This window comes from Nicotiana sylvestris, chromosome 2, assembly GCF_000393655.2.
Source record: "Nicotiana sylvestris chromosome 2, ASM39365v2, whole genome shotgun sequence".
NCBI lineage: Eukaryota > Viridiplantae > Streptophyta > Magnoliopsida > Solanales > Solanaceae > Nicotiana > Nicotiana sylvestris.
In genome coordinates this window covers 175,583,597-175,596,599 of record NC_091058.1, presented here as the reverse complement: position 1 = coordinate 175,596,599, position 13,003 = coordinate 175,583,597, and positions in this window count along the sequence as shown.

Here is a 13,003-nt window from a genome sequence, read left to right as displayed (position 1 = left end):
CTATGGTTACAGCTCCAGTTGCTACCCCACCTGCTCAGTCAGCCAGAGGTGGAGGTCGGGGAGGTAGAGGTCGCCCTAGAGGGGGAGGCCAGGCCCGATACTATGCCTTTCCTACCCATACCGAGGTTGTTGCCTCCGATTCGGTCATCACATGCATTATACTAGTTTGTCACAGAGATGCATCGGTTCTATTCAATCCAGGCTCCACTTATTCTTATGTGTCTTCTTATTTTTCTCCGCATTTGGGTTTATCTCAGGATTCTTTGAGTTCTCCTGCTTATGTTTCTACTCCTGTGGGAGATTCTCTTATTGTGGACCGCGTTTATTTGTTGTGTTTGGTTGCTCTTAGTGGTTTTGAGACCAGAGTCTATTTATTATTGCTCAGCATGGTAGATTTTGACATTATCTTAGGCATAGACTGGTTGTCGCCCCATTATACTATTCTAGATTGTCACGCCAAAATCGTGATGCTGGCTATGCCAGGTATACCACGTGTTGAGTGGAGGGTTACTTTAGATCACACTCCCAGTAGAGTTATTTCTTTTCTTAAAGCTCAGTGTATGGTTGAGAAGGGGTGTGACGCGTATTTAGCTTATGTGAGAGATGTTAGTATTGATACCCCTTCAGTTGATTCAGTCCCAGTAGTACGGGATTTTCTCGATGTGCTGCCAGCTGATCTTCTAGGCATGTCGCCTAATAGAGATATTGATTTTTGCATTGATCTATTGCCGGGCACTTAGCCCATTTCTATTCCTCCATATCGTGTGGCTCCTCCTGAGTTTAAGGAGTTGAAGGATCAGTTACAAGAATTATTTGACAAGGGTTTTATTCGGCCCAGTGTATCACCTTGGGGTGTTCCTGTCTTGTTTGTGAAGAAAAATAATGGTTCTATGCGTATGTGTATTCATTATCTCCAGTTAAAAAAGGTTATATTGAAGAACCGTTATCGTTTTCCTCGTATTGATGATTTGTTTGACTAGCTTCAGGGCACACGGATGTTTTCTAAGATTGATTTGTGCTCAAGTTACTATCAGTTGAAGATTCGGGAGCTAGATATCCTGAAGACTGCTTTCGGGACTCGATATGGTCATTATGAGTTCCTTATTATGTCATTTGGGCTGACCAATGCCCCAGCAGCCTTTATGCATTTGATGCACATTGTGTTCCGGCCGTATCTTGACTCGTTCGTCATTGTCTTTATTGATGATATTCTGGTGTATTCACGGAGTCAGGAAGATCATGAGCAGCACCTGAGGATTGTGCTTCAAACTCTGGGAGAGAAGAAGTTATATGCTAAGTTCTCGAAATGTGAGTTTTGGTTGGATTCAATGGCATTCTTAGGCCATGTGGTATCGAGTGAGGGTATTCAGGTGGATCTGAAGAAGATAGCGGTCATACAGAGTTGGCCCAGACCATCCTCAGCTACCGAGATCCACAGTTTCCTTGGCTTGGCAGGCAACTACTGTCGTTTTGTGGAGGGGTTTTCATCGATTGCAACCCCTATGACCAGGTTAACCCAGAAGGGTGCTCCGTTCCAGTGGACGGAGGAGAGTGAGGTAAGCTTTCAGAAGCTCAAGACAGCTTTAGCTACAGCCCCAATTTTGATACTACCTACAGGTTCGGGGTCTTATATGGTTTATTGTGAAGCCTCGAGGATTGGCCTCGGAACGGTGTTGATGCAGGACGGTAGAGTGATTGCCTATGTGTGCAGATAGTTGAAGGTACATGAGAAGAACTATCCGGTCCACGACCTTGAGTTAGCTGCCATTGTTCACGCCCTAAAAATCTGGCGCCATTATTTATACGGTGTGCCTTGTGAGATTTTTACTGATCATCGAAGCTTGCAGCACTTATTCAAGCAAAAGGATCTATATTTGCGCCAGAGGAGGTGGTTGGAGTTGCTGAAGGACTATGACATCACTATTTTGTATCACCCGGGCAAGGCCAATATGGTGGCCAATGCTTTGAGTCACCGGGCAGAGAGTTTGGGGAGTTTGGCTTATTTACTAGCATCGGAGAGGCCTATGGCGATGGATGTTCAGGCCTTAGCCAGCCAGTTTGTGAGATTAGATCTTTCGGAGCCTAGTCGAGTTCTAGCTTGCATGGTTTCTCGGTTTTCCTTATTTGATCGTATTAGGGAGCGGTAGTATGATGACCCTCATTTGCTTGTCCTCAAGGACAAGGTCTAGAACGGTGATGCTAGAAATGTGACTATTGGTGATGATGGGATATTGCGGATGCACGTCAGATTTGTGTACCCAATGTTGATGGGATTCAAGAGCTGATTCTAGAGGAGGCCCATAGCTCGCGGTATTCCATTCATCCAGGTGCCGCAAAGATGTATCAGGATTTGAGGTAGCACTACTGGTGGAGACGAATGAAGAAAGTTATAGTTGGATTTGTAGCTCGGTGCCTCAACTGTCAGCAGGTGAAGTATGAGCACCAGAGACCGGGTGGGTTACTTCAGCAGATAGAGATCTCGGAATGGAAGTGGGAGAAGATCACCATGGACTTTGTAGTTGGGCTCCCATGGACTTTGAGAAAGTTTGATGCTATTTGGGTGATTGTGGATCGACTGACCAAGTCCACTCACTTTATTCCTGTGTGTACTACTTATTCCTCGGAGCGGTTGGCGGAGATCTATATCTAGGAGATTGTTCGTCTGCATGGTATTCCAGTGTCCATCATTTCAGATAGAGGTACTCAATTCACATCATGGTTCTGGAGGGCCGTTCAGCATGAGTTGGGTACTCGGGTAGAGTTAAGTACAACATTTCACCCTCAGACAAATGGACAGTCCGAGCGCACTATTCAGATTCTTGAGGATATGTTTTGTGCGTGTGTGATTGACTTTGCAGGGTATTGGGATCAGTTCTTGCCATTGGCAGAGTTTTCTTACAACAACAGCTATCAGTCTAGCATTCAGATGGCACCATATGAGGCTTTATATTGTAGGCGGTGTAGATCCTTGGTGGGTTGGTTTGAGCCGGGTGAGGCTAGACTATTGGGCAGACTTGGTTCAAGATGCCTTAGAGAAGGTTAAGGTGATAATGGGGATGGCAGAAATGTGACTATTGGTGATGATGGGATATTGCGGATGCACGTCAGATTTGTGTACCCAATGTTGATGGGATTCAAGAGCTGATTCTAGAAGAGGCCCATAGTTCGCGGTATTCCATTCATCCAGGTGCCGCAAAGATGTATCAGGATTTGAGGCAGCACTACTGGTGGAGACGGATGAAGAAAGATATAGTTGAATTTGTAGCTCGGTGCCTCAACTGTCAGCAGGTGAAGTATGAGGACCAGAGACCGGGTGGGTTACTTCAGCAGATAGAGATTTCGGAATGGAAGTGGGAGAAGATCACCATGGACTTTGTAGTTGGGCTCCCACGGACTTTGAGAAAGTTTGATGCTATTTGGGTGATTGTGGATCGACTGACCAAGTCCACTCACTTTATTCCTGTGTGTACTACTTATTCCTCGGAGCGGTTGGCGGAGATCTATATCTAGGAGATTGTTCGTCTGCATGGTATTCCAGTGTCCATCATTTCAGATAGAGGCACTCAATTCACATCATGGTTCTGGAGGGCCGGTCAGCATGAGTTGGGTACTCGGGTAGAGTTAAGTACAACATTTCACCCTCAGACGAATGGACAGTCCGAGCGCACTACTCAGATTCTTGAGGATATGCTTTGTGCGTGTGTGATTGAGTTTGCAGGGTCTTGGGATCAATTCTTGCCATTGGCAGAGTTTTCTTACAACAACAGCTATCAGTCTAGCATTCAAATGGCACCATACGAGGCTTTATATTGTAGGCGGTGTAGATCCTTGGTGGGTTGGTTTGAGGCGGGTGAGGCTAGACTATTGGGCACAGACTTGGTTCAAGATGCCTTAGAGAAGGTTAAGGTAATTCAGGATAGACTCCGTACAGCCCATTCGAGACAGAAGAGTTACGTGGACCGGAAGGTTCGTGATGTTTCCTATATGCTTAAAGAGCGGGTTGTGCTTCGAGTTTCGCCTTTGAAGGGCGTTATGAGATTTGGGAAGAAAGGAAAGTTGAGTCTAAAGTTTATTGGTCCTTTTGAGATATTGAGGCGTATTGGGGAGGTAGCTTATGATCTTGCTTTACCTCCCAGCTTGGCAGGAGTTCATCCGGTATTTCATGTTTCGATGCTCTGGAGGTATCACAGTGATCTGTCGTAAGTGTTGGATTTCAGTTCAGTCCAGTTGGACAAGGATCTATCCTATGTTGAGGAGCCAGTGGCAATATTGGACATGTAGGTTAGAAAGCTAAGGTCAAAGAACATTGCATCCGTGAAGATTCAGTGGTGGGTCAACCATTCGGGGAGGCAACCTGGGAGACCGAGAAAGATATGCGCAGCCGTTACCCTCATCTTTTCACTACTCCAGGTATGTCTTTATGCTTGTTCGAGGACGAACGAATGTTTAAGTATAGGAGGATGTGACGACCCGACCGGTCGTCTTAAGAATTTATGTCCCTATCCCCTAATAACTGCTTTCCCCAAGTTTATTTCTGCTATTTTGATTTGCCGGGATGTTCGGTTTTGACTTTCGGAGAGTTTTGGGACACTTAGTCCCTAAATGAGAGCTTAAGTGTTGGAAAGTTGACCATAGTCGGAACAGTATGAAGACGGCCTCGGAATGGAAATCTGATGGTTTCGTTAGCTTCGTTGGGTGATTTCGGGCTTAGGGGCGTGTTCGGATTGTGTTTTGGAGGTCCGTAGCTAATTTAGGCTTGAAAGGCCGAAAGTTGAATTTTTGAAGTTTCCGGTTCGATAGTGAGATTTTGATCCGAGGGTCGGAATGGAATTCCGGAAGTTGGAGTAGCTCAATAGTGTTTAATGTGACTTGTGTGGAAAATTTCAGGTCATTCGGACGAGGTTTGATAGACTTTTTTTATCGAAAGCGTATTTTTAGAGTTTTTGGAATTCTTAGGCTTGAATTCGATGAAAAATAGATATTTTGATGTTGTTTTGAGCGTTCCGAATATTGGAACAAGTTTGAATGATGTTTTAGGATTGGTTGGCAAGGTTGGTTGAGGTCCCGGGGGCCTCGGGTGTGTTTCGGATGCTCAACGGACCATTTTGGGACTTGGAAAGATTGCAGATTTTCTGCTATTGTGTTGCAGAGGAAATATTCATCGTGTTCGCGAGAGGGTCTCGCTTTTGCGTAGAGCATCTGGGTGAAGCAGCTGAATTATGTTTCGCGTTCGCGAAGGTATGGACCCGTTGGTCTTCGCGTTCGCGACATGGTCCTCACGTTCGCGTAGGGTCTGCCAGTGTGAGCTACGCGTTCGCGAGTGGACCTCGCATTCGCGAAAGAGGAAGTTGGCCAGTAGATTTTTTTGTGTATCGCGTTCGCGAAGAAGAACGCGTCTGGGCAGAATATAAAATTTCAAAGTCGAGGGTTAGCCATTTTTGTGAAAACTAAAGCATGGGAGCACGGATTTGAGAGAGGTTTTGAGGGTTTTTAAAGATATCGATTGGGTAACAATTCTTAACTCCTTTTTGCTTGTAACCCATTAATCCAAACATGAATTCATCATTTAATTTCAGAATATAGATGAAAATTGGGAAAAAGTTGGAAGAAAGTTCTTAGACCTAGAATTCGACTTTTGATTGGGAATTTGACCTAAGATTTGGATAATTTTGGTATGCGTGAACTCGTGAGAGCGTGAGGATTCTGAAAATATAATTTTACCCGATTTCGAGATGTGGGCCCGAGGAGCATTTTGGTCATTTTACCTAGTTTCGCGTATTAGCTTAGAATTTCTTTGTAGAATCAGTTACTTGAAGTGTTATTTACATTATGCAATTGAATTGAATAGATTTGGGCCATTTGGAGTCGAGTACTCGTGGCAATAGCGTGGTTTTGGGTTGATTTTGAGCCGGTTCGAGGTAAGTGGCTTGTCTAACCTTGTGTGGGGGACTTTTCCCTTAGGATTCGGTATATTTGATATTTGAAATGCCTTGTACATGAGGTGAAGAGTGCGTACTTGAGCTAATTATTGAAAATCTGATTTTCTTTAAGTAATTTCAATTGTGTTCCTTTTCCTGTTTCATTTTACTTGCAATTTAAACCTATTGTTAGCTTAGAAAAAGCATGTCTAATTGACTTAATTGTTTATTTGCTTAAACAGCTTTAATTGAATTATGTGAAGCATTTTAGATTAGAATTACATGTTTACTTGATACGAAATTGAGCTTAATTGAGTATTCTTGTGTTGCTGCTGTGTGTTTTACTTTGGGACTACAAGATGGCATCCCGGAAGATCCCCTGTACGTATTTATGATTTGAACTGAGGTACGGGATACCGAGAGATCCCTGGCACATATATTGAGGATACCAAGAGATCCTCGGGATACCAAGAGATCCCTAGTACATACTGAGGATACCGAGAGATCTTCAGGATACAAAGAGATCCCTAGCATATATTGAGGATACCGAGAGATCCTTGGGATACCAAGAGATCCCTGGTATATATTGAGGGTACTAAGAGATCCTCGGGATATTGAGATATCCCCGGTTATTTTCTTGTGATTGTTTTTGCCTTTGTTTCAGTTATTGAATTCCTTGTTTTCCTGTATTAAATTCTTATTGTTAGTTTTCAACTGTACTGCTTATCTTATACTGTCATGTTTTATATTCTTTATTTTATCTCAGTAGAGCCTTGACCTTCCTCGTCACTACCCGACCGAGGTTAGGTTTGGCACTTACTGAGTACCGCTGTGGTGTACTCATGCCCCTTGTGCGCATATTTTTCATGTGCATATCCAGGTACTGCGACTCAATCCTATCACCCTTTAGGCGAGGCGACTGCTCCAGCGACTTTGAGGTATATTTGCCACGTCAGCAGACTGAGGAGTCCTTTACTATTCTAGCTTTTAAACATTTACCCTTCTGTATTTCTTTTCCTTGTTAGATATTCTAGAGTTAGAGTATTGTGTAGTGATCCTTAGCTTGTGATTCATGGGTTTCCGGGTCTTGGAAGTGTGTATTGGTTTGAGAGTTAAATATTGTGTACGCCGAGCGGCACTTTTAAACACTGTTTTATCACTCTTCATTCTGTTTTAATTTATTTTTATTCTGCACTTTGGTTATCTTCCGCAATTTAGGCTTACCTAGTCGTAGAGGACTAGGTGTCGTGACAATAGTTTACGGAGGGCGAACCGGAATCGTGACACCCACTGCAAAGATGTTGTTCTCCACTGTTGACTGCATGATTAATCCTCTATACAGAAAGCTAATTCTTGGATAAACTATTTAAAACCATGAAAAGAAGGGAAGGTTCATGTAAAAGCATGAATCATAATTTTGTTTTATGCAAAAGATGCTTTAGAGAATGAAACCACGGCCTTTAAATTAGTTAAGATTCGGCAAAGGTATTAATATTAATATTGGACATAATGGAGAATCCACTATATAATTGAACAAACCTTTCGAAAGCTTCCAAATGTTCATAAGTAATTCTGCTAAGAAAGTGCCAACGATGCAATTTCGTTTAATTTGTCTTTTCCTTTTCTGTTTTTTAATGTATTTTAAAACTTTTCCGTCGTCCTTTGGAGGATGGGCAATTTAATTTAATTTGTCTAGGGTGAATCAAATTTGATAGTTTTTGTTCTAAGACGTAAATTAACAGCTCTATCATTAAGTAACAGTTCTCCTCCTCGAGTTCAATGTAGTGTTATTTGATTGATGAAGACTTTGGTATTGGAAATAATGGCTCTAAGAATATTAGTAGGTCACATGTTGGTAGCTAACATGCTTATAACCACAAGAATAGGAAAATGAGATTTTGATTTAACTCGAACACGTAATAATTCTTCAATGTTGAATATAAAGATCTATTAATTTTTATGTTCGATTTTCCATATTAGTCACGATTTTTGTAGTTATCACATAATGGTTTTTTTTCCTTCTAACTGTATTTTGTGTCGTTAATCTCACCATTTGCCTAAACAATATTTTCTTTTTCACGGTGAAAATAATACACTACACTAAGTTCGACATTCGTTCATTCAGAATCTTATTGACGAAATGGCACACCTATGTATTATTCATAGTGGGAACATTATCATCTTTTAGCCATTCACCCAGGCTATGTTGACCTGTGGTGATGGGGTTCAGCATATGACATATCCCTTACCTCGTATATTAATAAGAGATTAGTACATTGAAGGGGGCATAAAACCAAGACTTCCAGGAAAAAAAATTATAAAGGTAGTTATTGTTGGTCTTAGACCTTTCACAGCATGGTGCATAGCACTACTTAAAAGAATTGGACTACTTTAAACAGTTGTTCACCTACAACACTAGTCCTAAAGTAAGAGAAATTAGGGAGGTTCAAAGTACCATCCCGATTGTTTTCTTAGCCTTGATCCTGAAAGCAGGGATTTGCATCCTATCAATTCGAACTACTACTCTTATTTCACGGGGCAGTTCACTTTCGTTGAAGTACATAGCATTATGTGTAAGAGAATTTGCGTGCTTGGAAACTAGATCAGCTACTTCATTCCCCTCCCTGTAGCGGTGCTTGACAATTATGTTCTGATGTTGTACTTTGTTTTGGATATTGTTAGGGTTTTATGTATTTAAGTATATTAAATACTTAAAAGAGGGTGAATGGAAATAGAGGGAAATGAAATTTTTAAGTGAAATTTTAAGTTTCCTCCTTGGCAAAGGGACATTGTCTCATATTGGAAGAGGAAGAGGTTTTTTATGGGTATATAAGCAATTGTTCTTCTTCTAGCTCTTAAAAAGTTGAGAAGAAGGCAAGCATCGCGCCGTCGTCGTTGCTCGCTCGGCTTCGGCTTCGGTCAAATGATTGATTGATTAATAACAGAATATTAATATTAAATCCTCCAATCCGTTTTTCAGTTGTGTAACTGAAAATTAAACTACCCTCTTCAATTTTTCCTCTTTATTTTCTCTCTTTATTGTTGAGTAAATAGCCATTTATGTTATGGCATTTATGCTGTAGCCGTTTTGCATAAACAGCCATTCTGAAGAATTGTACCTCTTCAAATTTCAGACCAACTTTGGTTATAAATACAAGTCTATTCTGCTCAGAATTTTCATATGATTTTCTAAGTTTCTCCTCCTTCTGCATACTTCTAACATCAAACAAAGCAACAGTAAGTGCGATTTGCTACCGAACTTTGTGTTCGCTGAAACACTAAGGTTTGAAGTACCACTACACCAGTGTATAATTCTGTGTCATCACTTGCTTTAAATTAAATTTTGTGTTTTCGAGGCCTTGAAAACCTCTTTAGAGTCACCTCGATTTGCGTACGTAGTCCGGGCGCGTAGCCGGAAAGCTTAAATGTGAAAATCTATGAAAAATGATAAGATTTGACTACAAAATGAATAAATTTGACTTCGATCAACGTTTTGGGTAAACGGACCCGGACCCGTGATTTGACAATCCCGAAGGGTCCTAGGAAAATATGGGACTTGGGCGTATGCCCGGAATCGAATTTCGAGGTCCCTTGCCCGAGAAATGAATTTTTTAAAGGAAATTGTTTTCCGAAACTATTTAAGGAAAATTGAAATGAAATTTGCTTAGAACATGATGGTATCGGGCCCATATTTTGGTTCCGATTTTCAGTACAGGTCTTATATATGATTTAAGACCTTTCTGTGGAATTTGGTGAAAAACGGATGTCATATGACGTGATTCGGACTTAATCGCAAAGTTGATGTTTAAAGAAGTTCTGAGAAAATTTCTTTGATCTCGAGATTTAATTTGATGTTCATAATGTTATCTTGATGATTTGATTACACGAATAAGTCCGTAAGATGTTTTTGAGGATTTTTTGTATATTTGGTTTGGAGCCCCGAGGGCTCGGGTGAGTTTCGGGTAGGTTTCGGGATGCCTTAGACCTAAAAACACAGTTATGGCAAGTTCAGAGAAGTTGCAGGTCTCAGAACCCGCCAGTGCGGTCCGCACAAAAACATGTGCAACCGCGGAAGGGGGTCAGTGCGGTCCGCGGTCGGCTTTGTGCGGTACGCGGTGAAGGCCTGTGCGGCCGTAGTCCATTTCGTGTGGTCCGCACAGGGCACTAGACCGCAGTACCCTCAGGAAGGCCTATGCGGCCGCAGTCAATTTTGTGCGGTCCGCACAGGGGGTCTGAGAGGGGTATAAATAGACGAGATTTTCAGTTATTTTTCATTTTTTAAAACCCCAAAAAAGCATAAGAGGTCATTTTTTAAACAATCTTTCTTCTCCAAATAAATTGTAAGTCATTTTTAACTAGTTTTCTTCAATCATTAACATCTCTTAACATGATTTAAACTTCAAATCAATGATTCTCATGGGGAAATTGGGTGTTTTGGGTAGAACCTCGATTTTTCAAAAATTGGGGATTTGGATCTCGATTTGAGGTCCAATTTCAAAACAAATTATATATTTGAGTTCGTGGGGGAACAGGTAATCGTGTTTTGGTTTGAACCTCGGGTTTTGACCACGTGGGCCCGGGGGCAATTTTGACTTTTTGGGTAAAAAAAAACTTTGGAAAACTCATTTTCATGCATTCAAATTGATTCATTTAGCATTTATTGATGTAATTAAGTAACTTGTGGCTAGATACGAGTGAATGGCGGTGGAATCAAGGGGTAAAGCTATAATTGAACCTAGAGTTGTGTTTGAGGCATCGATGTAAGTGTTCGGTCTAACCTTAGCTTGAGGGATTAGGAGTTGAGTCCTATTTGCTAATTGCTTCTTGTTGAGTACGACGTATAGGCATGGTGACGAGTATTTATACGTTGGTGTCGAGCATGACCGTGAGTCCTAAATTGATACTTGTTGTATTCTTAAATGATACTACGAATGCTATAGTGGGTGAATTCTTGATAATGAGTAAAGACTTAAGTTTATTTTCGTGGAAGATACTTATGATTGAGAAATGGTGATAATTGAGATGAGTAGGAGTTGAGTTAAGATTGGTTATAGCTGATTCTCCCTTGCCGGGACGTATATACTTGTACTGTTAAATTCCTATGCCGGGATAGTGTAGTTTATTATTGACCCCTTGCCGGGACTGTTATTATGATCACTATTGACTGTATATTTGAGACTGGTTGCACGCCGCAATATTTTTATATATATTTTTGGATCAAGTTGCACGCCGCAACAGACATTATACATATATTTATGGATCGGGTTGCATGCCGCAACAGATATTATGTTGGATCGGGTTGAACGCTGCAATAGATATTATGTTGGATCGGGTTGCAGGCCGCAACAGATATTATATTGGATCGGGTTTCACACCGTAACAGTTATATATGTGGATCAGGTTGCACGCCGCAACAGTTATATATGTGGATCGGGTTGCACGCTGCAACAGTTATATATGTGGATCGGGTTGCACACCGCAATGATATTGAATGATAAGGGATCGAGTTGCGCTCCGCAACAATATTGTTATTGTATTGTTGTAGCTATTGAATTGTCCTTTCATATCTTATTAAGTTGCTGTTGAATTTGATATGTTCCCCTTAGCATGTACCCGCTCCCATTTAAACTGCTTATTCCTATTTATTTCCCGTCATATGTTATATAACTGCACAGGTTTATCTGAAGTCCGGTCCCAGCCTCGTCACTACCTCGCCGAGGTTAGGCCAGACACTTACCAGCACATGGGGTCGGTTGTGCTGATGCTACACTCTGCACTTTGTGCAGATACCGGAGCATCATTGGGTCAGTAGCTTGGGAGCCAACCATCAGTCCACAGAGATTCCGAGGTAGTCCTGCAGGCGTTCGCAGGCCCGACGTCTCTTCTATCTATTACTATGTTCTGTTATCACTTGTATCCGAGACAGACTGTGTTTTTTTCCTTCAGACACTTGTATGTAGTAGTCATAGACGGTCCATGAATGTTGTGACAACGGTTTCTGGGTAGAGACATATGTTGGCTTTTTGTATCGATTTTGGTATTATATTCATCTAAGTCTTCCGTTTAATTTCATCTTCCGCTATTATTTAAAAGTTTATCACCGGCTATTGCAAGTTGTTAAAAGGCTTAAAATAAAGTAGTTAAAGATTTCCAAATTTTCCTGGCTTGCCTAGATTCTACGAGTAGGTGCCATCACGACTCCCGAGGGTGGAAAATTTGGGTCATGACAAATTCAATTTATCCTAGGAGGAAATAATCCATAACCTTGGGTACTATGAGGGGATTAAATTCCTTAAGGAAACACTGTGAATTAAGTGGGCTCGGATTAAAATTTTGTTTCTGTTTTTCATTTTTGTTTATGTTAATTTATATTTTCCTGAATTATTTTACAAATACAGTTTACTAACAAGCTTAAGGAATTTAATATATTTTCTGTATTTGTACTCACTGTTTTTGGAGACTAAAACTTTTGTGGTTTTGTACTCTATTGGAGATTAAAATCTACGTAATTTTAACGTTTGTGTCATTCTTTTACAGAAATGACTAATGATAATTTGAACCAAGCTGTTCCAATGGTGATTGCCAATGCCTCAACGAGCCGAACAACATCGGCAGCATTGGCACCGACGGAGAAACCTGAAAAAATTCCGGGATTGATTTCAAGCGCTGGAAGCAAAAGATGTTCTTCTATTTGACTACTCTAAGTCTCCAAAAGTTCATCAAGGAAGATGTTCCGGTGTTGTCCGATGAAACTCCAGAAACTGAACGTTATCTCGTGATTGAGGCGTGGAAGCACTTAAATATTTGTGCAAGAATTATATTCTAAGTGGGTTGGAGGATGCTTTGTATTACGTCTACAGTGGCATGGAAACGTCAAAAGAATTGTGGACTGTATTTGAAAATAAATACAGTTTACTAACAGATATAACATATGTCTTTGTGATATTTCCAAGTGATTTTGCACTTGCCAAGTATTATATTGACTACAAGGATGATGCCCATACAGTTATGGTCATAGCACCACTGTATGCCTCGTAAAGCGGCTGAAATTGTTAATAAAGAAATTGAAGAGGAGATGTAATGGT